We start from the raw sequence: 24,406 nt of genomic DNA on the forward strand, positions 1-24,406 counted from the left end.
AGGTATGGTGGTGCATGGCTTTAATCCCAGCATTTGGGAAGTTGTGGGAGGGGAGCAGGAAGATCAAGAGTTTAAGATCAGCCAGGTGGTGGTGGCAGGGCCAGTACAAGCCTTTAATCTCAGCACTGAAGAGGTAAAGGTAGGTGGATCTCTGTGAGTTCCAGGCCAGCCTGGTCTACAGAGTGAGTTCCAGGACAGTCAGGGCTACACAGAGAAACCCTGTCTTGAAAAACAAACAAACAAACAAACAAACAAACAAACAGTTCAAGATCATCTTTGGTTACACAGAGATTTCCAGACCAGCCTGGGCTGTAAGAAACCTTGAGACAGAAAGAAAGAAAAAGTTGGAAGGAAGGAAAGAGGAAGCAGAGGAAGGAAGGAAGGGAGAGGGAGGGAGGAAGAAGGGACTGAGGTGGACATGTCTAAATCTTTGGGAGCATGTCTCATCGTTTTCTGAAAATAAAATCTAAAAGGAAAAAGGTTCAACTCCAGTGGCTTCTCATAGCTGAGTTTTCCTTACTGTCTGGGCCAGTTTCCCACTGTCATCCTCAGGGGACAGAAGCACTTCCCTCTCCACCCTTTACAATACTAATATGAGGCTTAAAAAAAAAAAGCTGCTGCCAAGAAATAAAGGATGGCTTTTTCCTCCTCTCCCTGAAGATCTGCCATGTAGTCCAAGCTGTAGTTACTCTTCTTGTTTGTGTGACCGACTATATGATAAAAAGGAACTTCAGGAAGGAAGAGCTTATCCTAGCTCATGGTTCAAGGGGACACAGTGCACCCCCGTGGGGGAGCGCCATGGTGGCAGCAGCAGGTGGTGGCTGGTCTCACTACATCTGCGGCCAGCAGAAACCACAGCGCTGCCCCTTATGATTTCTCCCTGTCTAAGCCATAGCTGAACCCTGGGGCGTCCCGACTCAGTCAAATCTTTCTGGAAGCACCCTGCTAGACATACCCAGAGGTAGGGCTCTGTGATGATCCCAAGGGAGTCGGATTGACAAGGACAATTAACCATAACATTGACCTTGAGCTTGCAAGCCTCCTGCCTCAGGACTCTAGGAGCCAAGATCACGGTATGTGCCACTACCACACTTTAAATAGTATACTTTTTTTTTGCCTTGGTTTTTAGAAACTGTTTTTCTAATTGTGTGAGAGGGTGGATGGGTGGGAGACTATGTGGTGTATGTGTACATGTATGTGTTGGGGTGGGTTGCACATGCCTGTGCATAGATCCACATGGGGAAGTTAGAGGAATATATCCGATAATCCTGTATCATTTTCTGCCCCATTCCTTGGAAGCAATCCTCCTGTTGCTGCTGCCCACAGCACTGGGGTTATAGGCTATCTCAAAACCGTGTCTGGGTTGGTTGGTACATGGGTGCTGGGATCCAAACTCAAAGTCAGCATGGTTTGCACACTAAACACTCTTAACCACTCAGCAATCTCTCCAGGCCCCCATAATTTATGTTTTTAACATTTATTTATTATGTGTGTGGGTGCACATGTACCATGGCATGCATGAGGAGGTAAGAATTTGGGAATTCTATCCTTCCACCATGTATATCCACCAGGTTATCAGTCTTAGCAGCAAACGTCATGCTAGCCCTAATGTGTGCTTCTCCTTGTTTTGTTTTTGACTCTGTAGCCCAGGCTGGCCTCACAGAGATCCGCCTGCCTCTGCCTCCCAAGTGCAGGGATTAAAGCCTTCTAATGTATGTTTTTAATAGGTGTCTTTGTGTGCTGCTATGCGATGGCCACTGTGATACAGAGATGCACATACAAAAGACAAAATCCAGTCCTGGGAGCTATGTACAAGCCCTGGTTTGGTTACCTGGGTTCTGTGACTCCTGGCTCTGATGTTGACACATTACTCTCACCATTCCTTGTCATTTAGTGTGCCTTACATTCAGGGTAGTGTTTCATACTTATTATCCCTTCAGCAAATCCCCACAGGAACCCTTCAAGGAGACACCACGGAAAATGAGGTCCAAGGGTTAGAGATTTAGATCAGTGTAGAGCTTCCCTAGGAAGTTCAAGGCTGTGGGTTACATCCCAGCACTGGGGGTGGGAGCTGGGGTGGGAGGGAGAGAGAGGCGAACATGATCAAGGTCACACAGCCATTAAGTGCCTGAGGAGGAAGCAATTATCCAGCTCTTGCCTGGCTTGCTTCAAAAACATCAAAGACGTGAATTTAGAAGCTGTTAGCTCCATTCCCAGTCTTCTGAGCCTCTCTCTCAGGTCACACAGTCTCATCCATGCTGAACCTGGGCACCTAGCCAAGTGACAACCATTAAGCCTGTCTCATGTACTTGGCCTCCATCCAAGCTCAACGTCTTATTTCCTCTTGAAAGGGGCTCAGGGATACCACCTCCTTACCATGCAATAAATAATTCCCATTCCTTTACCGTCTTCTTACACACACCCCCTTCCAGCCCTCTTCCCCAAATAGCATCAAATTTCAAAGAACTCTGAGCTCTATTACCGGCAGGGCTTCTCAACTGGGCAGTTGCTGCTTCCCTAGGACACCAGGGGCCTATCTAATAAAGTTTTGTGTTTTTGTTCTTTCCCATCCATGTGGTAGGGATTAGAATCCAGGGCCCTGTGCTTGCTCATCAAGCGCTGTAGCACTCATTCCATAGTTCAAGCTAGACCAGAACTCCTAATGCCCCTGCTCTGCCACCTCCTGGGTGCTGGGAGGAGGGGCATGCTACACCATACCTGACTCCATATTTTATCTAGTATGTATGACAAACCTGGACAGTGTCACTTATGGATGTATTTTACAGGTGGAAAAACTGAGTCCTAAAGAGGCGAGTGACTTACATTGGGTCACTGGCTAGATAACTGGAATTCAAGCCTCAAATTGAATCTCTGTTGGATAGCCTGGAACTGTGCTGTGTAGTATGACAGCCAGTAGTCACAGGTAACAACTCAAATGTGAATTATCAAAACTAAGTAAAACAGGACTCAGGTCCTCAGTAGCTCTAGTATTGTTTTAGAAACTGAGTAGCTACATGTGACTGCTTATTGGATGGTGCCAATATAGAACATTTTCACCACAGTCACAGACCTGTCAGCCCTGTTCTAGAATGTCAGAGAAGAAGGGAAATGGTCCTTTTGCCATGCCATGGAGAGCCGGGCCATGCTATTGGTCAACTCTGTAGGAAGTTCATTAGGAGTTCCTTCCTGTAGGCAAGTTCATAATAAAGACCAGGGATGCTGGCACAAGCCTTTAATTCCAGTGTTCAGGAGACAGATGCAGATGGATCTCCATGAATATGAGGATAGCCTGGTCTACACTGTGAGTTCTATACATAGTGAGACCCTGTCTAAAATAATCACAGTAAAGCCAGCCATAGTAGTGTAGGGTGATAGCTCAGTGGGTTGTCTCCACGAGAGATCATGGAGATCTGAGTTCAATCCCCAGCACCCACATTAAAAAGCCATATGGGGGCTGGAGAGTTGGCTCAGTGGTTAAGAGCACTTATTGCTCTTGCAGAGGACCAAGGTTCAGTTCCCAGCACCCACATGGCAGCTCACAACTGTCTGTAACTCCAGTTCCAGTGGATCTGATACCCTCTTCTGACCTCCTCAGGAACCAGGCAATCACATGGTGCACATACCTACATGTAGGAAAACACTCATACACGTAAAATAATAAAATAAAGAAGTCTAAAGACCCAGCCATACCACTCTTGGGCATATACCCAAAGAATGCTGATACATACCATAAAGATACATGCTCAGCTATGTTCATAGCAGCACTATTTGTAATAGCCAGAACCTGGAAACAACCTAGATGCCCATCAACGGAAGAATGGATGAAAAAAATGTGGTACATATACACAATGGAGTTCTACTCAGCAGAGAAAAACAATGAAAGCATGAAATTTGCAGGCAAATGGATGGAACTAGAAAAAATCATCCTGAGTGAGGTAACCCAAACCCAGAAGGACAGTTATGATTCCTTCGATACATCAACTCCTCTCCTCTGCCCCGCTTCCAATTCGGCGATGGAAGAGTCAGCGTCTAAGTTGACAGAAGCCATTCAGGAGCCCACAGTTGTACTGAAAGATGAGCTCAAAAATAGCAATCTGTCCAAGCCATTACAGAAGTCAAAGTCCTGCAAGAGAGTTGAGTGGTCAAGTGACACTGTTGACAATGAGCACTTGGGCCGTCGCTCATCCAAATGCTGTGTTTATGAGAAGCCACGTGCCTTTGGTGAGAGCTCATCAGAAAGTGAAAATGAAGATGATGACAATGGTGATGTACTCTGTGGCCAGGGTCATCAAAAGGGAAGACGCCGTGTTCTTTCAAGTACTGTTGCTAGTACTTCATCTCCCAAGCCTAAAGATCCGTCTGAGTCCCTTCCTTCCCCCCATTAATGGCTAAGTCTCATTTTGCTTCTCCTATCCCTGAACTAGACTGAACCACAGTATGTCCATGTTGCTACTCAGGGATTAAATGCTTTTTGACTCTTTTGTGCAAAAAAAAAAAAAAAAAAAAAACAATTAAAAATCCATGTGGTAGCATGCATTTGTAATCTGAGTGCTTGAGGGCAGAGGCAGATGCCAATAAAATCCTCTCTTTTATAAATTGCATGGGTCATGGGGTTTTGTCAGAGCAATAGAAAAATAAGTAATACAAGGTTCCTGTCCTTTCTGTAATATGAAATGGATTAATCATCTCCTCCCATCTAGGAAGAATTACCCCTTAAATGGTTCAAACTTAAGAAACATCCTATGTATCGCCCCTACATATCTCTTTCCCAGAGTGTCAGGAACAAAGCACCTTTAGACCATGATGCTTTCTTGACATGCATGATTGGCATATGGCCTGCTGGGACCCTATCGTGATGAGTATTACAATTATAAGCAACTGTTCCTAACTATAAATACAACTTCTCCACAACCTTCATTCAGGCAGTAACTCAGCACAGGGAGTCGGCATCTTTGACAAGAGGCTCACTGGCAGGAGACGCAGTTCTCCAGCTGGAGGTGATACAAAAGCCAGGGCTTGCACCCAGAGCTACCCAGCTGAAAGGAGACCTAAGTTCCCGAGGAACTCAGTTCTAAGCTAAGATGGTATCGGTACCTATCCAGGCCAAGGCACTAAAGATGTTCAGAATTCTAAGAAGGGGTTCCACTGGGGGATGCTTTGGGAATCCACATACACACACCCTTCTCTCCTTAAGGGAACACACTTTCAGATGAAACAGACCAGTCGTTCTCCATTTTTCCTCTTTTCATCTTCTCTCGTCTCCATTGCAGGCCATCATGGAACACTCCCCTTTTGTTCTTCCGGCCTCTCCCTTTGAATGTATCCCTAACCACTGCTCTGCTGACCCATATGACCTCAGAAAAAAGCACATTATATTCTACTGAAATACTGTGTGACCTCAACACCAACTGGGAGGCAGAAAAAGACAGGCCTCACATGGCATCTTTAACTATAACCCTGCCTTTCAGGTAGATATTGACTGCAAAAGGCAAGAAAAACAGCCTGAGATCCCACATGTCCAGGCGTCAATGGCCCCCTCACCGAGATATCTCCAGCTACAATAGAACCCGGAAAACCAAAGGGGTTTCAGAGGTTTAGTCCATTCTCATCAAGGTGGGGAGCATGGTGACACACAGGCAGACATGGTGCTGGACAGGTAGCTGCGAGTCCTACATCCAGATCAGCAGGCAGCAGGAAGAGGGAGCCCCTGGGCCTGGCTTGGACTTCTGAAACCCTGAAGCCTATCCCCAGTGACACACTTCCTCCAACAAGGCCACATATCCTAATCCTTTCAAATAGTGCCACTCCTTATGAGCCTATGGGGGCCGTTTTCATTCAAACCACCACACCATATTACGACCTCTGTGGGCACCATGCATGTACACGGTACACATACATACATACATGCAGGCAAAACACTCAAGCACATAAAATAAATAAATGTAGCTGGGTATGGTGGCACAAACCTTTAATCACATCACTCAGGAGACAGAAGCAGGTTATCTCTGTGAGTGCAAGGCCAGCCTGGTCTACAAGTTGCAAGCTCAGATGTCTGCAGATGAGCATGCTAACCTGATGTCTCAGAGGTGAGACCAGACTCCTTCCACAGAAGAGGCAGATGGGCGCGGAGAAGTCACAGAGCAGAACACAAAAGCTAAAAAGAGAGGAGAGGAGAAAAACAAGGAGAAAAATTGTAAGCGGGGTTCACAAGGAACAACTCCAAATAATGAAGGTGTAGAAGGGTGAAAAATGAGAGAAGAAAATTACTAAAGAAATAATACATTTCTAGATCAGAAGAATATAAATCTCTAAATGAAACAACCCAACTAGCCTTGGATATACAAAATGGAGAAGTGTTTCAAATTGTTTTAATGTCATGGATAAACAGAACTATCTGGGGGCTGAGGACATGGCTCAGTGGATGAACTGCTTGCCATGTAGGCATGAGGACCAGAGTTTGGATCCCCACGACCCATGTAAAGCCATACACAGTAGTATGCATCTGTAATCCTAGTATTCCTGAGATGACGTTAACAAGACAGCTAACCTGTATATGTATACCCAGCAGTGAGCCATGAGTGATCTGCCTCAAGGAAGGAGAAAACAAACTTTAGCCAGGATTTCACAAAGTTAAACAAATGCAACATAAAAGAATGCAACACATCTTTGCATCATTAAATAAACAAATATTCTACAGCATAAACAAATGTGACACATCTTTAACTAATATTCTACAACAGGGATGGAGAGATCTCAATAGTCAAGAGCACTTGCTGTTCTTGCAGAGGACCTAGGTTTGGTTCCCAGCACCCACATGGTGGCTCACAATTGTCTCTAACTTCATTTCAAGGGATCCGATGTCCTCTTCTGATCTCCTTGGGTACCAGGCACACATGGAGTGCACAGGCATTCAAGCAGACAAAACACCCAAACACATAAAATTAGAACAAAACAAAACAAATAAAAAGCCCTACCAAACAACTAGTCTAGTCTGAGTGTGGAGCTCAGGTGATAGAGTTCACATCATGCATTCATGATGCCCTGGGTTCCATCCTCAGCACCACATAAATGGGACGTGGTGCAACATGTGCCTGTAATGTCAGAACTTAGGCAGCAGCAGGAGGACCAGAAGTTCCAGGTTATTTTTGCTTACATAGTGAATTTCAGGCCACCCTGGAATGGGGGAGGGTGCAAACAGCAACAAAAAAAACTAAGGAAAATGGGGGGAAATTTTGGTAATTATTAGCTCTAGAAAATACCAAAGGTTGTATGAAACATAAGCACATATATTGCATTATGTGTTATTTGCTTGGCACAGTAAAGCATTTGTAACTAATACAGGTAAGCTTTACTTTAAGTCAGTTTAGTATCTTTTTATTACATTCAGTGTGTGTGTGTGTGTGTGTGTGTGTGAGTGTGTGTGTGTGTACATGTGCTGAGGTCAGGCGACAACTTTAGTTGTTTCTTTCCTTCTGCCCTGTGGGTTCCTGGGCTCTTCAAGTCCTCAAGTGCCTTTATCCACAGAGCCACCAGAGACGCTATCTTTTTCCTATAATTGTATGTTATTGTTTTTGCTTGTTTTGTCTTGGTTTTGGAGACATATTTTAAATAAATTTTTAAAAACCTTATTTATTTATATTTTATATATGAGTGCTCTGCATTACACCTGCATCCCAGAAGAGGGAGTCAGATCTATTGTAGATGGTTGTGAGCCACCATGTGGATGCTGGGAATTAAACTTAGTATCTCTGGAAGAGCAGTCAGTGCTCTTAACCTTTGAGCCATCTCTCCAGCCCCCCAGAAGGGGTTTGTGTATCCTTGGCTGTCCAGGAACTAGCTTTTTAGACCAGGCTGGCCTCAAACTCACAGAGATCTGCTTGCCTCTGCCTCCAGAGTGCTTGGATTAAAGGCGTGCGCCACCACCGCCCGGCACAACTATGTATATTCATTTTGATATTTGGGGAGGGGGGTCTCGCTGTGTAGTTCAATCTGGCCACAAACTTGCTCTAAATCTGTCTCCACTTCCCAAGTGCTAGGATTACAGGCACGAGTCATTATGCTCAGCCAAGGCTTTTTGTTTCATGGTGAGAGTAGCAGGACTCCAAAAGATGCTATCAAGGGAGGGTGACGTGAGGTGTTTCAGGTTTTAAAATTATTATTTAGGTCATCTCGTCGGGAATGGATTGCCAGAGCAAAAAGTTTATAAACAGAGTAGGAGTAGCAGGTTAGGCTAAAGATGACAGTGGCCTGGCCTTGTTTGTGGTGCTATCCCTTGTTGGCGAAGAAATGCAGGGATACTTGAAAGGCAGACCGAGGGACGCTGTGGCTGAATGGAAGTGACAGACAGAGCAGAGTCTGAGGATTTTCCTAAGGATTTGGCTTCATGCCTGGGTGCCCTCTGATTGGGAGCCGCTCGACACTAATCTGAGACCTAGATCAGAGAACTGACGCAAAAGAGCTCTTGGAAGGGGACGATGAAATCGCGTAGTGCGACCAAGGCACCGAGTTCTGTTTCATAGAAGGAGACGCAGAGGCACGGGAGACCCGCGAATGAAATCGGGGCTCTTAGGTGGGTCAGAGTGTCCGCGCGCGCAGGGAACCTGGGAAGTGCCACTGCACACCGGGTCCCGCCCCTCGGTGGGCTGTCTGCGTCCGAGGCCCAATAAAGTTATTGAAATTGACGCGGTTGCTAAGGAAGTGGGTCGCCGAGCCGGGTTGCTAAGGAAGTGAGCGGCCGCGTTCTCTCCCCATCCGGGGCAGCGGGGAATGGCTGAGCCCGGGGTTCGCCGCCGCCGCCCGCTCTCGGCTGCGGCTGCAGGTGAGTTCGGGATGCGGGGTCCCCGCGGGGCGCCCAGCGTTGTCGCGGCGTCGCTGCTCCGCGAGCCGCAGTATCCTCTGCCCGGCCTCTGGGTTAGCTGATCACCAGGCTCCTTCTCGGGCGCGGCCGGCACGACCCCCAATCTCGGCCGCCCCTGCGAAGTCCTCACTGCGGTTCCGCGGCCGTAGTCACAGGTTCCGGCTGGGAAAGCAGCCCAGGAAGCAAGTACCTGAGGTCCGAGCCTCGGAGCTATGCCTGGCTCGCTGTGTGACCTTGGACAAACCCCTTGTCCTCTCTGGCAGCAACAGACCTGTCTGTTCAGTGGGGTCCTGACACTTGCCGAGGAGAAGTGTACGTGAAAGGGCTCCAGGTGGGAAGAGGGGGAGCGGCCGGGGTACTCTACTTGGGGACCAAGAGTCCTGTTTGAAGTCTGTGTGCTTGAGTTTGAAGCTGCATCGCGTGGCGCTGAGTCTTCTGCTCATCTGTAAAGTGGGATAATGGTCTGCTGTGGGAAGCCAGTGGGGCAGGGCGTCTGGAGTAGCTTGGCACATCTGGCTTTTTATTTATTAATTAGCAGATGTTAATTGCACACAATAACGGGTTTCATTTGTGTATATAATGTATTTTGGTCATGTCCCCCTCCCACTTGACCCCCTTCCCTTCTTCTAGCCCCTTCTAATTCCATTCCCTAGGGCAGCTTGCAAAAACTTGGTACAGGGTTCTTTGCAGGAGCGTGGGCATTTTACCCATGGCTGCACTACAGAAGAAAATGCCTCTTACCCCCTCAGTCACCATTCACTCCTCTGAGGTGCCGGGTAGGATGGGGGGCCAACAGGGCACCTCAGGAATGGGCGGGGTCTTGTGAGCCCCTCCCCCTAGCAACCGTTAACTGCCTATAAATCCTCGTGTAGGCGTGGGTACTTGTGAGCCCCCCTCTACAAAACACCTGGTTAGTGCTTAACACACTATAGTGAGGTATTTGGAATGGGATGGAGCCTTCCAGGAGAGGAAAGATGACTTGGGACCAGGGAGCTAAGGTGTGTAGCTTGCCAGCTCCGGGGTATTCCTACCACCCTGGCCATTCCCCGCCCACAGTTTTACTTCTTGATCTGCTCGGAGAAGGGGAGTTGTTGACCTCTCAAGAGGTCCTGGTGGGAAGAAACCCAGAGATAAGACTTTGTATATGGCAGGGGTTATGGTTTCGTTTTGTACTTGTGCCTTGTTCTTCACCGGTGAATTTATAAGAAGAACAGGGGTATAGTTCTCTCTTCTGCGAAGTGTGTAGAGAGTAGTGATCATTTAGAGCTTGATGATTAAGAAGGTTTTTTGAGGCGTGTTATCTCATATAATCTTCACAGACTCTGTCAGGCAGCCCATCTTGTAGATGAGGAACCTTGTAGATGAGAAAATTGAGTTGGCTTGCCTAAGAACCTGAGGCTTCCAGTGCTGGACATGCATTTTATGCCCTGCTCCCTGATGCCTCTGCTTTCTCAACAGTAACTGCTAGAAGGCCACAAGGGTATTTTGAGTTGCTTCTAATTGCTTCGGCTAGAGATTGTTCTCCCGATGGCATGGAGACAAGATCTCAGAAAAAACTTCGTTGCGTTTGTTACTAGCATATATTCATTGTATCTAATAAATTTCGTTGACCTTTAAAAATACCTTTATTGCTGTAGTTTGTGTGTGTGTGTGATGTGTGTGTGTGAGTGCCGGTATGTGCTATGGCATGTGGAGGTGAGAACTCAGCTTCATGGAGTTGATTCCTTCCCCCTTTATGTGGGTCCTGGGGATCAAACTCAGGTTGTCAGGCCTGTGCGGCAAGTGCTTTACCTGCTGAGCCGTCTCCCTGCCGCACTGGGACTCTTTTATACATGAATATAATGTGCTTTGCTCGTATTCGCCTGTTATCCTCCCATTCCTTTCTCTCACCAAATACCCCTCCTTCCACATCTCCCCACGCCTTTGGCAACCCAGCCAGTTTAATTAGGATCGCTTATAGGAACGGGAGCAAGGGTTGGCTATCTATCTATCATCTATTTATGTGTTTTTTTTATTTGCTGACTTACTTATTTTTGAGGCAGGGTTTCTTTGGCTGTCATTGAACTCACATAGATCCTCTGCCTCCTGAGTGCTAGAATTAAAAGCATGTGCCATCCCCGCCTGGCAGTGAGGGGTTATTTCTAAGAGCATGGGCAGCTAACTAGTGTTTGGGTGACTGAAGGAAATGCCTCTTCCTCAGCAACCATCAGGTGCCTGTACCTCCTCCCGGAGGAGTGGGCCTCCCGGAGCCCTTCTCCCTCCATGACTGAACATTGACGGGCTCAGTCTCGTGTGTCTACACACAGGTAAGCACCGCTGCTGAGAGTTCAGGGGGCCACAGCCACGTCCTGCCCAAAGACAGCATTCCACGCACTCCGCTCCCTGTCCTCTGCCTCTTATGTGCCTTCTGCCTCCTCTTCTGTGGCGTTCTCTGAACCTGGGAGGGGGTACATTTTCCCCTTAGGCTGAGCACCTTGGCCAGTTATGATCCTCAGTCACCACTGCCCACTGCCGAAGAAGCTTCTGTGAGCAAAACTGACCTCATCACTAAACATTTAGAACTTAGTTTGGCAGATACATCGTGTCCATTTAGTAATACAATAGTCGCTTCCCACTAGGGCCTATGTCTTCTCCATGGGCCTTTGACCAGGTTGCAGTACCAGCTGGGAACTCATTTCTGTAGAGCAGGCCTCAGATCCAAGCAGAAGCTGTTGGTTACCTGGGTTACCTGTGACAGTCACACCTCTGTTGCAGCAGAGGGTGCATCTCCCCGGGCATCCACAGCCGGTGACACTGTTGGCGACAGTTCTTCCCCCAGCAGGCTGTAGCACCTTCCAGGCCTGTGAACCACAGCCAGCGGCAGGGAGAACTTCCAGCTCAGTTCCAGCTTGGGTTCTCGGTGTCAGGAAACCAAAGCTTAGGTCCCTTCAGCATTAATTCTTACCATCTCATTCTGGCGGGCAACCAGCGGCTGTGGCATTAGCCTGTTTTGGGTCCCTCAAGGGCATCTCCAGTGATTTGAATGGGGACTGCTGAGACATCCAGCCCTGTGGATTGAACAACTGCCTATTTCTTGGCCACTACAGTGAGTAACAGCCATTGCTGGACTACTGCATCCTGTAAGTGAGTCTAATAAATTACCTTTTAATAAATACATTCATTCTCAGTTCTGTTCACTTAGCAAACCCAGACCAAAATAGCATCATTCTCCAACAGCTCATGGTGAGGTAGCCCACTCCTGGTACTAAGGTTTTCCTATAATAATTTATGGCGTTTAGGGGGGAAAGCATCATTGAAATAGATAGCATTCAAAGCATGAATTCCCCCACCCCATGCTGGAATGTGTAAGAGTGGCATTCTGTATCTCTTGGCCCTCTTAGTGAGGGGTTTTGGCTGGATGGTACTAAAGGCCCCATCATTGCTGTTGTGGTTCAAGTCTGCAGTTGGCCTGCTGGGTTAAAAGCTTGGTCAGCCACCTTCAGACTGCACGCCACCCAGCAACGCTTACCGTGTGTATCACCGCTTCCTCACCCACAGAGCAGATGATAACATCTTGCAGGGCTTAATTAGGAAGAGTGACTTGAGCCTGATCCATGTGAACTGCCTAGCACATTTGGTAAACGTTAGCCGTCATTATTTGGGTTTAACCTAGCACCTGTACTATATTTCGTATCCTATTTGTGGTTGATGAATGAGTACAGTGTGTGGTTATAACCTCAGGTCTGTCAATCTTACAAGATCATCATAAGCACGAGACACTTGCCACTGTGGCCTTATGTAAATGTTGGTGTTATTGCAGGCTTTCTCCAGGAACCAGGACTTCCATGCCAGGATGGGCTGCAAAGAAAGGGGAAATCTGGGCCAAGGGAGTGTAGATCAGTTGGTAGAATGACTGCCTAGTATGCATGAACCCTGGATTTCACCTCTAGTGCCACATAGAGCCTGGCATGGTGGTGTGTGTCTGTAATCCCAGCGCTCAGTTGTTAAAGGCAGAAGAATCTGAATTTCAAGGCCACTTTGGCTGTATATCATGTTTGGGGTCAATCTGAGTTACTCAAGGCCTTGTTTTTGGGTTTTTGTTTGTTTGTTTGTTTGTTTGTTTGTTTGTTTTTCTGGAGCTGAGAACCAAACCCAGGGCCTTGATGCTGCTAGGCAAGCGCTCTACCACTAAGCTAAATCCCCAACCCCTCAAGGCCTTGTTTTTATTTGTTTGCTTTAAGGAGGAAGTTGGTCATAGAAATCGAGGTTTTGTTGTTTGGCACTAAATTCAGTAAATCTCTGTCCCAGGGATATACAGAGTATTGTACCCCCACAACCTTCAAGGAACCTAGAACTTAATTTGTAAGTAACTGTCATTTAATAGAATTTGATCTCCCCACCCGTTCAGTGTAGTGTACGCGCTAGGCACTCACTCTGCTAACCGGCCCCATCTCCAGCCTCTTGGCTTTTGTCACCCTGTTGCTCTGGCCACCCTCTAATTTCCAGGCTCAAGTGATCTTGTCACCTTAGCTTCCCGAGCAGATGAGGCTGGGTATGTGTCCACACACCCGCCTTGACTTTCTGAAGGGATTCGTGTGTTGTGTTTGTCTGGCCACAGAGTCAGGCCACTGCTGTCTACTGTGTCCTGAGATGTCTGCCAGGTACCTGGGGGTGGGAGCAGCGTGGGGCGGGGTGGGGTGGGGAGCCTCAGGTTGCGTCTAGACCTCTTTATTTCCCTGTTTTCTTTCCTTCCCCTCCTTTTCCTTTCTCCTCTCTTTTTCCTTCCATTTCTTCTTGTCTTGCCAGGGTCCTGTCATGGAGCCCAGGCTGGCCTTGCACTGGCAGTTCCCCTCCATGCCGGGACCACACATTTCATCTACGGATTTTCAGGTCACTGAGGAAGAGCCTTGTCTTGTGGTAGTTGACACACTGCTGTCTGTGTGGATCTGGATGCTTTTGAGTTCTGAAATGGGCTTTTCGCGGGCTCACTGGTACTCTTGAGGAAGGGGAGGTGCAGATTCAGCTCTCCAGTGGATGATAGGGAACCCTGAGGAAGAGAAGCCTTGCTTCCGGGAAGTGGCCCACCTCACATTGGTGCCCGGGTTGTCTGACTCGAAGCACAGTGCGCTTGCTGCTGTGCTCTTGGCTTCATTGGTGTGACATCTGCTGAGCAACTGGTATGTGGCCGCCCTGTGTAGTCTGGGGATGACAGTGAAGAGATGCCAGGTCCTTGGTCTCACGGTTACAGTTCAGCAGGTGCAAACTGAAAACCAAAGAGTAGACAGACGAGGGAATCTGAGCAGGATGAGCTCAGTGGTGGGTTAGAACGTCACTTCTGGGGGGCGGGGCGCTGCTGGTTCAGTTGAGTGATCAGAAAGGTCATCTGTGAGGTGGTGACATATTTGTTGAGGCTTACTTTCAGGAAGGGGCTCACACTGTTTGAAGGCATACCAAAAGGATAAAGACTCCAGGGTGGGAACAAGCTTGGTAAGTTCCAGAAACTACAAGAAGTGGCTGTGTGGTGGAGCGAGGTAGCTGGAGTGCCAGTGGGAGTTTCCCACAGAGGGACTAACAGGCTGGAGTAGTCCAGAAGCAGGTGTCATGATGTAGGTGTTTTCGTTTTTGTCGGCTTTTTTGGAGCCTGTCCCGGATCTCGCTCTGTAGACCAGGCTGGCCTCGAACTCACAGAGATCCGCCTGCCTCTGCCTCGCGAGTGCTGGGATTAGAGGCGTGCGCCACCACCGCCCGGCTTGTTGTTTTTGAGTGGGTGTGGATGTCTTGCCGGTACATGTGCCGGTGTTCCACTTTCGGCATGTCTACAGAGGCCAGAGGAGGTGTGGGATCTCTTGGAAGTGGAGATACTGAGGGCTGAGAGCCACCATGTGGGTGCTGGAACTTCGGGAAAAGCACTTCCTGAGCCATCTCTCCAGCCTTAGCTGCTTTTTAAATTTATTTAATTTTTTTTTTTTTTTTTTTTTTTTTTTTTTTTTGAGACAAGGTCTCATGTAGCCTAGGCTAACCTTAAGCTCTCTATGTAGTCAACTAAGGATGAACTTGAACTTCTGATTCTTTTGCCCGTCTCCTGTGGTGCTGGGGTTTTAGGTACATGCCACCACACCAGCGCATATGGGGCTCGGGCTGAACTCAGAACCTTGTGTATACCAGAGAAGCCCCCCACTAACTGAGCTACACCCCCAGCCCCAAGTTTTTTGTTTTGTTTTGGAATCACTTGGAGGGCAGATGGTGAGGTCCAGTGCAGAGTGCTCCCCTAGTGTGCCCTGCCCTCTGTTCCGTCTCCAGCATCGCAAAAGAAAACACAAAAGAAAGTGAATTCATTCTGGCCTCTGGCTTCTGGATTTGAGGGAGCTTTCAGTGGCAGCCAGAAGACTAGGTAGGAGGTTAGTAAGATGGAGGTGGCCTTCTAGGGTGGTGGCAGCAGAAAGACATGTTTTGGAGGTGAGGCCAGCAGGATGGGAGGATTAAGGATGACTCCTAGGTTTTTGGCCCGAGCAGCTAGGTAGATGTTTGAGGAGCCATCTGCCTCCAAAACATTAGAGGACTTTTTGGAGAGGTGTCCTGAGAGAAACAACTGAATTATTCCCAGAGACCCAAGGTGCAGACAGTACCTTAGGCCCTTGGAAAGAATCTCCAGCTTCTGCTGAAGGAAGGCAGCCAGGAGGATCTGACAGAGCTCCACCTTGGGCACCCAGAAGACCTGCTCTCTCTAGGCTGGCCCTATGCCAGTCTGTGGAGCAGTAGGTGTGGGCTCTGCTAGGGTCATGCTTACCTGCCTCAGGCCGTTAGCATTGCTGTCCTGACTTGTGGATCTTGGCTGATGGAGGTTGGGATGAGCCTAGCCAGCCAGCTCCGGGGGAGCGCATAGACTCACTAGCACAGTTCACTCCCAGTGCCTCAGATGGTCATGTTCTCCCTGCCAAAGTGCCTCTTTCCTGGCCGCTGGACAGTAGGTCTAAAGGTTCAGAGCATGTTAGATGGGGGGAAGGCTTTGAAAAGCTGCTATGTTCTGCCAGAATTCCTAGAGGACTCTTGAGAGTAGTAGTTCATCCAAGCAAGAGATCCAGGCCTCATTTCACATGTGCCAGTAACAGCCTTGGTAAATTTGGCATTCAGTGATGCATGTGCAGCGTCGTGGACAGTGAGACTTATGACTACACTGTCTGCTATGTGTAGCTCTGGTGGTTATGGTGCTCCTTCCCGGGCTTCTCGTCAGCTGATTCCCAGTCAGTCGTGGTCATGTGGAGTATGGCTTGTCCTGTTTTCAGGTGAGGACACTGAGATACTGAGAGGCCATTCCTGTCTGTTAGTGTGTTAAGTGCCCGCAAGTGCTGAGGTAGGTAGATTCTTGCTGGTCCAAGTGTGTTGTGCCTGACAGAAGTACTCTTGTTACTGGGTGCTTCTCGACAATGCAGTCTAAGCCTAGATCGGAAAAATCAGGGTCTGGATTTCACCATGGTCCCTAGGTACACTTGCTTACAAGATCTCTAGTATACTCACCTAGGTGATGGGAAGCAGAACTAGGGACGCCTTCCGGTCAGGCCACCGTAGCTGCAAGCAGTGCAGCCATGACCAAGAAGGAGGAGCTACTGGAAGATCTGAGGGTGGAGCCACCCAAAGAGCTGGATGAATTTTGGGTGGAGCTATTCAAACAGCTGGATGATCTGAAAATGGAGCCGCCCCAGCTGCGGGTCACTAAAATAACTGTTGTTGTCACCATTATCTGTGTATCCAAGATCTGAGTTGTCAGGTCCATCTCCGGTGTCACCATGGTGAGCCAGATTCAGAAAACCCTATAAGGGAAGAAGTACAAACCCTTGACCCAAAGCCTTAGATGATGAGAGCCATGCACCCCCCCCCCTTTACCATGGAGTGGCTGTTCCTGTGCAAGGACGGGGTCATGGTGGGGTCATGGCCTGAGGTTGCCTCATTGATGAAACACAAAGCTGGCTGAAGAAAAACCAAAACCCTCGGACTTGGCAGTGGTAACAGTGAGGTGATAGTGTGTAGTGATAGCTGATGTTTGCTGAGACAAGCGCTTACAAGCCTCTTTCGGTTCAGAGCAGGCTTGCACAGGAACTGTTCCTCCCCGTTCCCAGAAGAGGGAAGGAGAGACACCAAGAGTCAATATTTCCCCTCATACGCTGATCCGAGTCACTGCTCAGCCTGTTACTCACGTCTCTCTAAAGACAGCTATTTATTTATGAGCCGGGCGGTGATGACACATGCCTTTAATCCCAGCACTCGGGAGGCAGAGGCAGGCGGATCTCTGTGAGTTCGAGGTCAGCCTGGGCTACCAAGTGAGCTCCAGGACAGGCTCCAGAGTTACACAGAGAAACTCTGTCTCGAAAAACCAAAAACAAAAAAAGAAAGCTATTTATTATGTATTATTGTATATGTTTGTGTGTGCCACAGTGCACCTGTGGAAGCGAGAGGGCGTTCTGTAAGTCAGTTTTCTCCTCCTCCCACCTTTATATGGCTTTCAGGGTTCAGACAGTGCTGTCCACTGAACCATGCCGCTGGCTCTCTACTGCCCTCCCTCCCTTCCACAGAGCCCAGAGCCTCTTGCATGCCAAGCTCATACTCTACCACAGAGCTCCATCCTTGGCCCCATCTATTCTCCAGTGAGCAGTGACCACAGCGTCCATGAGGTTTGTCACAGGGCTCTCTTCTGTACCTGGGTAACTATTTTGAAATGCTGATAGAAACAGGACACAAATCCAGGTACAGGGCACTAGGTTATAATCCTAGCACTCAGGAGGTGGGCGCAGAAGGGTCATGTGTCCAGGGTCAGGGCTACACAATTCCTTTGAGGTCGGCTGGCCTTACAAGAGGACACCCCCCCCCCCAATCTCAGTACACAAAGGAACAGACCAAAAAGTGACGTCAAAGGCTGTTTGAGGAGCTAGGAAACTCCTTGGGCTCTTTTAGAGTAAAGATGAGTCTCAGTATTTGATGGCTGAGGCTACCGAGACCCAGCTGTGGGCTAGCCAGGCTAGCCTCATGCTTTGTAGTAGTCTAGTTCTGGGCCTCTCACAGCTGAAGCTGGACCCCTCAACTGGTTCTTCTTCCTGCCGATCACATCTGCAGCGGGGAGGAGAGGGCGGAAGTCCTGCGGCACCTTTAGAGAGTTTCCTGTCCGGGGCTGGTAAGATGACTCAGTGGATAAAGGTGCCTCATGACCTGAGTCCAAAGTCGAAGACACACTGAGTGGACAGAAAGAAGCAGCTTCCGCAGGTTGTCTTCCAGCCTCGTGTGCACGCACAGTGGCGCTCACCCATGGGTGCACACACAAACAGATCACCACGTGTAACAAACGTATTTTTAAAAATTGAAAACAACACAACACAGAACTGGTGGCGCTCGCCTTCCCCCAGCACTCAGGAGGCTGAGGCAGGTGGATCTCTGTCAGTCCAAGGCCATTGTGATCAACATAGCCAATTTTAGGCTAGCCAGGGCTAAATGGCAAGACCCTGTCTCAAACTCATTCCCCCAAATTTAAAAGTATTTTCAAAGATTTATTGGCCAAGCCTATGCTAGCACAGAAAATTCTGGCAGGATTGTAGTAGTAATTCTGCCACTTTTTTGTGACATGGCAAATAAGTCAACCTGTTTGGACCTCAGTGTCTGTCTGTCTCTGTGTATGTTTATGTGTGTCTGTAGCTGCACACACAAACACACGGCTGGGCCGTGAGGTGGACATTTTCTTCTCTCTTGGTGCCTCTAGGCTGGTCTTTCTCCTAGACCTTTTGGGTGGGGCTTTCAGGGCACATTTCTTAGTCAGCTCTTCTTGTCACGGCCACCAATCTGTATTTTTATTTCTTTATTTATTTGGGTTTTCAGAACAGAGTTTTGCTGTGTAATAGCCTTGGCTGTCTTAGAACCCACTCTATACACCAGGCTGGCCTCAAACTCCCAGAGATCCGCCTACCTGCCTCCTGAGTGCTGTGATTAAAGGTAGGCGCCACTATCGACGGGCAGCATTATATCTTGAGGTGGAAATGTTTAAGGATCAGTTAATCCTGGTGACACATTATGTCTCCTCATTTTGTCACCTGATTGCAGACGCTGAGCTCTTCACTGCTGCAGATCTATCTTTAGCATGCTGTTGTATTTAAATCATAGTTTGCATTAGAGATCTCTCTCACCAGTGACAATGGGTTTTTAGTTTGGGCACTAAGCTTTCGTTTTCTTACACTAGAGCACAGTGTAGATGTGGATGTGGTCCAGGCGACATAGAGAGATGACTGGGATTTGGGACATGAATGCACTGTCACCCACACGGGGGTCCTTCATAGCCCCTTCAGCACTGGTGTCAGTGGGGCTGTGTGGCCTTTTGTGTAGGACACAGACTGGGCAGAGTGGGAGCTCTGTACGCAGCAGCCCAGGCTGATGACTCAGGAACCTGAGCACAGAGCTCACTGGTAAATGGTGGAACACAGTGTCTGCTCGGGTGACTGAGATGACCACAGAAGGTGTTTCACCCGGCAGCCTTTGTAAAATGGGAAAAATTTTCCTGTTTATGAAAAGAAAAATTATTTCCATTGAGGAAATATCGAGGAAATCATGAAAAGGTCAAAGTAAGGTTCACCCCAAGTCCTATCACCTAGAAATAACCCTGTTAGCTGTTACTGCTAGCTGTTCGTTCCATGGGTGCAAATGTGTTGTGAAATGTGTTTGACCTTCGAGATCTGCAGGTTCTGCGTGTGTCCCCTACTGTCCCTAAGGCTGTTTCCAGGGTTTAGAGACTATAAATAATGCTACTGAGAAAACGAGGTAGCAATGGTTCTCCTCCTGCAACTGCATCCTTTGTCCACATTTCTGGTTTTTGTTGTTGTTGTTTGTTTGTTATGGTGTTGGGGACTGAAACTAGTGTCTCTTGCACACTCGATCACTAATCTGTGTCCTCCGCCCATTTCTTCATTTTATTTTGAGACAGGTTCTCACTAAACTGTCCTTGAACTCAAGCTGGCTTTGACTTTCCAATGTTCTTGCCTCAACCTCCCCAGTGACACTGCTGGTGTGTTCTACTGTAGCTGGTTGTAAGTGTTTATATTTTCAACCATAATTAAAAGAAATTATTTAGTGAAAAGTTGTTGGCTAGAGAGTATTTTTCCCCTTACCCATTTTGGAAACCTCAAGCACAAAAAGTAGAAAGGCGCTGGGTATGGTGGCACATGCCTTTAATCCCAGCACTAGGAAGGCAGAGGCAGGCTGATCTCTGTGAGTTCGAGGCCAGCCTGGTCTACAGAGTGAGATCCAGGACAGCTAGGACTGTTACACAGAGAAACCCTGCCTCAAAACAAAAACAAAAACAAACAAAACAAAACAAAAAAAAACAACCAAAAAAAAAAAGAAAGAAAAAGAAAAAGGAAAAAAGAAAGTGGAAATTAACCGTGACCTGTCTCCTCCATCCTCTACCAGCATCAGGCAGGCCCTCCACTGGCCCCATCTACTGCACCCTGATTATTTTGAAACAAATTATAGATCATTTAACTTTATCTGAAAATGTGTATATCTATCTAAAAAGATAAACTTATATTTTAAACATTGATTTTTATTTCATGTGTATATGTGTGTGCCTGCATGTATGTCTGTGCAGCACATGCAGAGAGGTGTTGCCCATGGAGACCAGAAGATGTCAGACCTCCAAAAACTGGAATTACAGGTGGTTGTGAGCCATCTAATATAGATGTTATGAACCAAATCTGGGTCCTGTGCTGAGCCAACTCTTCAGTTCCTCTTTTTAAAAACATTTTATTTTATTTTATGTAGTGTGTGTGCTCACGGGTATGCGTGTATATGGTGTGTATGTGTGTGCAGGTGTGTATGTGTATGTGTGGTGTATGCGTGTGCATGTGCAGGTGTGTGTGCATGTATGGTGTGTGTGTGTGTGTGCGTGCATGCACATGTACATGTGCAGGTATGTGTGCACCAAAGAGTGAATGTAATAGTCAGAGGACAACTTACAGGAGTTGGATCAAATTCAGGTTGTCAAGCTTGCTGGCAAGTGTTTTTTACCTACCGAGCATCTCAGTGACCCTAGAAACTTCATGTCTTCCCTGGATCAGTACATGGAATGAGAAGTTTTTGGCAGGAAGGCTTTCCCAGCACAGCGGGAGTTCAGAGAATCGTTCTGAGTGTCTGGAGACTCGGAGAATGGGGTGCACTGTGGGTGAGTTGACAGATGATACAGCCTGGAGAAGGGACAGGGCAGTGCCTTCTGTCAAAAAAGGAATGTAATGTGCACAGCAGTTTCACCTCTAGGAGTGGCTCCTACTGCTTCCTCCCACCCGTCCTCAAGTGTATGCCCAGGGCAATCTTGACGGCACTGTTAGAGAACAACCACTCCATGGCATTTAGCCATGATTAAAAAACCTGAGGTGATCCATGCAAGAGAAGTAGAATTGTTTATTGTATATGCCACCTGAGTTACTATTGTTCATAAAGAAGTAGGGGACGGGGTTAGGAAAATGGTTAGTAAAGTGCTTGTTATGCAACCATGAGGAGATGTGTTCTGATCTCCAGAACCACGTAAAAAGCTGGACATGGCGGTGAAGTCTGTAATCCCAGTGCTGAGGATGTGCTGACTAGCCAGGCTAGCAAATCAGTGAGCTCCAGATCCAGTGAGAGCCCTGAATAAAAAAAATAAGGTATAGAAGTGATTAAGGAAGACCTCTAGTTTCCACTCCCACACCCATGCACACCCACACTCACACACAAGAAGTAGGGGAATAGGGCAGGTGTGGTGGTGCACACACACAATCTTAGCACTTGGGAAGAGAATGCAGGAAGGTCAGGAGTTCAAAGTCATCCTTAGCTACATAGCTCATGGGATGGGGCTAGATAGCCTAGGCTACATGAGACTCTGCCTTAAGAAAAGGAGAAAGAAAGGTGAGGTGAATATGAATGGAGTTTTGCCACACTGTGAGTGGGGGCTGCTGATTGACACAAAACCCAGGCTCACTGGAAGGTGTCCTGGAAACTTGAATCTATTTGTAGTAATTTATGAGTATTTCACTATTAAATACAAAAAAGGTTTCTGCCTTACCTCTGGGTAAATGCTTTGTTTGTATCACCCGATGACAGTGTTCAGCACCACTTTGGATTCAGGACGGGCATGCACTGCTGATCTTACTGGCTGTGCTTTCCAGTTGCTCTCTGAGAATGTGTCTGTCTTCAGATGCTCAAACCCAAATCAAGATGCTAGCCTTGTTTCCCCAATAGGGAATGGATTTATTGTGTCCTCTCACCTTGATTAAAAAAACAAATAGGGGGCTGGAGAGATGGCTCAACTGTTAAGAGCACTGACTGTTCTTCCAGAGGTCCTGAGTTCAATTCCCAGCAACCACATGGTGGCTCACAATCACCTGGAATGAGATCTGGTGCCCTCTTCTGGCCTGCAGGTGTACATGCAGGCAGAACACCGTGTAATAAATGAATGAATGAATGAACAAACGAACGAACAAACAAATAAATTCTGGCCTACAGGTGTACATGCAGGCAGAACACCGTGCAATAAATAAATAAATAAATGAGTGAATAAATGAACAAATGAATGAATAAATAAATAAATAAAACAGATACATGAACCCATCAAAAAGTCCAAAGAACAGAAAGACAGACAAAAGAAGACATGTAAACTCACTAACCAGAGAGCACTGTCTCCCCCACACACACACACCTGTGGCCACAGTTCTTCAGGGCATGTTTCTTACCAGCATCACTTGATGGAAGAACTTTTGTTTTTAGGGCAGGATCTGATAGTAGCACTGGATGGCCTGTCATTTGCTATTTAGACCAGGCTAGCCTCAAACTCAAAGAGATCAACCTGCTGCTGCCACTACTGCCCGGCTTACATAAGATTCTTAAGCCTGAGAGCTAGTGAAAGGCGGCGCTGATGCTCATTCCTCTGGAGCTCTAAAGCTCATGCTTTGATTTTTTTTTTTTTTAAAGATTTATTTATTTATTATGTATACAGAAGAGGGTGCCAGATCTCATTGCAGATGGTTGTGAGCCACCATGTGGGTGCTGGGAATTGAACTCGGGACCTCTGGAAGAGCATTCAGTGTTCCTAACCTCTGAGCCATCTCTCCAGCCCCTTGATTCTTTTTCTTAATCACAGTAGGCAATTTTTTAGATTTATTTTTATCTTATGTGTTTGAATGTTTTGCCTACATGTGTGTCTGTATTCCATGGCACACCTGGCGCCTGCAGAGGTCAGAAGAGGGTGGTGGATCTCTTGGAACTGGGGTTACAGATGGTTGTGAGCTGCCGTGTAGGTGCTGGGAACTGAACTCAGGTCATTGCAAAAAGAAGTGCACGTAACTGCTGAGCCATCTCTCCAAATCCTACCTACATTTTAAAAAAAGATTTGTCTTATTTTTGTGTGTGTGTTTGTGAGTGTGTGCTGTGTATGTTTAGTTGCTCAAAGAGGCCACAAGAGGGAGGCAAATCCCTGAAGCTGGAGTTAGAGACCATAGTAAATCACCATGTGGGTCCAGGGAAATGAACCTGTGTCCTCTGTAAGAACAGGCAGTTCTCTAACCACAGAGACATCTCTTTAGCCCCCTAATTTAATTGTTTTAACCAGGTAATATATTGACATTACTCAAAAACATTTTTGTTTCTGAGATAGGGGCTCATGCATCTTATGTAATTGAGGCCAGCTTCAAACCCGGAATAACTGAGGGGGATTTGAATTCTTGACTCCTTGCCTCCACCTCCCCAGTGCTGGTATTATAGCTGTGCACCACCATGTCTGGGTTTATCTGGTGCTGGGGATCAAACCCAGGGTTTCTTTTATGCTCGGCAAGCTTCTACCAACTGAGCACAACCCTAGCCCACAATTTAAAAAAGGTTGGCTAGATAATATATTTCCGTACGATTTAAAATCAAGTAGGTATAAAAGTCACACAGTGATGTCCTTCTGACCTTGGCCTTGCTACCTGGCTTTCTTAGGGAGACCCAACTATACCTGACAGCCATCATTGCCACCTGGCTCCTGTATCTGCCTCCAAATATTTGGAGGTTGGATTTGTTAGTTTTGGTATTTTGAGGCAGATCGCTCGATGTTGTCCAGGCTGGCCTTCAAGGCACCATCTTTAACCTTACCCTCTTGAGTGCTTAGAGTACAAGTGTGTGATACCACACCAAGCTACCCTCCAGCTATGTTTTATGCACTCACAAGAAAATGCAGATACCATGTTCTTTGAAATCTTCTGCAAGATAGCAATGGTTTGTAACCAGAGATGAACACACACACTGTGTGTGTGTGTGTGTGTGTGTGTGTGTGTACTGATCTCAAACCCCTGGGCCCTTGTGATTCCCCCCATCTTACCTCCCTAATGCTGAAGTCACAGGTGTGAGTCACTGTGCCCATCTGGGAATCTCGTAACTCCCATTGTGATAATGTCATCCTAGGGACCAGGGTGCAGAATGTACTTGCCAAGGGTGTGCTTCCGGATTTCAGAGTCCTGATACAGAGACTAAGGCTTCCCTAGGCGAAGCCTGCACATGGAGGTGGCTTAGGCTGGCTGACAGTGTTGCTTTTAT

At 47.4% G+C, this 24,406-nt stretch overlaps 1 protein-coding gene across 3 annotated transcripts in view; it reads left to right on the forward strand.

Annotated features, from left to right (window-relative positions):
* The first annotated feature begins 8,714 nt into the window (after positions 1-8,714).
* The window catches only part of Kif3b (kinesin family member 3B), a 41,771-nt gene continuing 26,079 nt past the window's right edge, over positions 8,715-24,406 (forward strand). Inside the window, exons 1-2 of one of the 3 annotated variants that reach the window (XM_028887435.2) lie at positions 8,729-8,818; positions 19,791-19,893. The gene's annotated coding sequence lies outside the window, so the exon portion shown is untranslated. Of the gene's footprint in view, positions 8,819-19,790; positions 19,894-24,406 lie in introns of all 3 variants that reach the window. The other 2 variants (XM_028887432.2, XM_028887436.2) reach the window with 2 other exon arrangements.

This window comes from Peromyscus leucopus, chromosome 4 (assembly GCF_004664715.2).
Source record: "Peromyscus leucopus breed LL Stock chromosome 4, UCI_PerLeu_2.1, whole genome shotgun sequence".
NCBI classification, from domain to species: Eukaryota; Metazoa; Chordata; class Mammalia; order Rodentia; family Cricetidae; genus Peromyscus; species Peromyscus leucopus.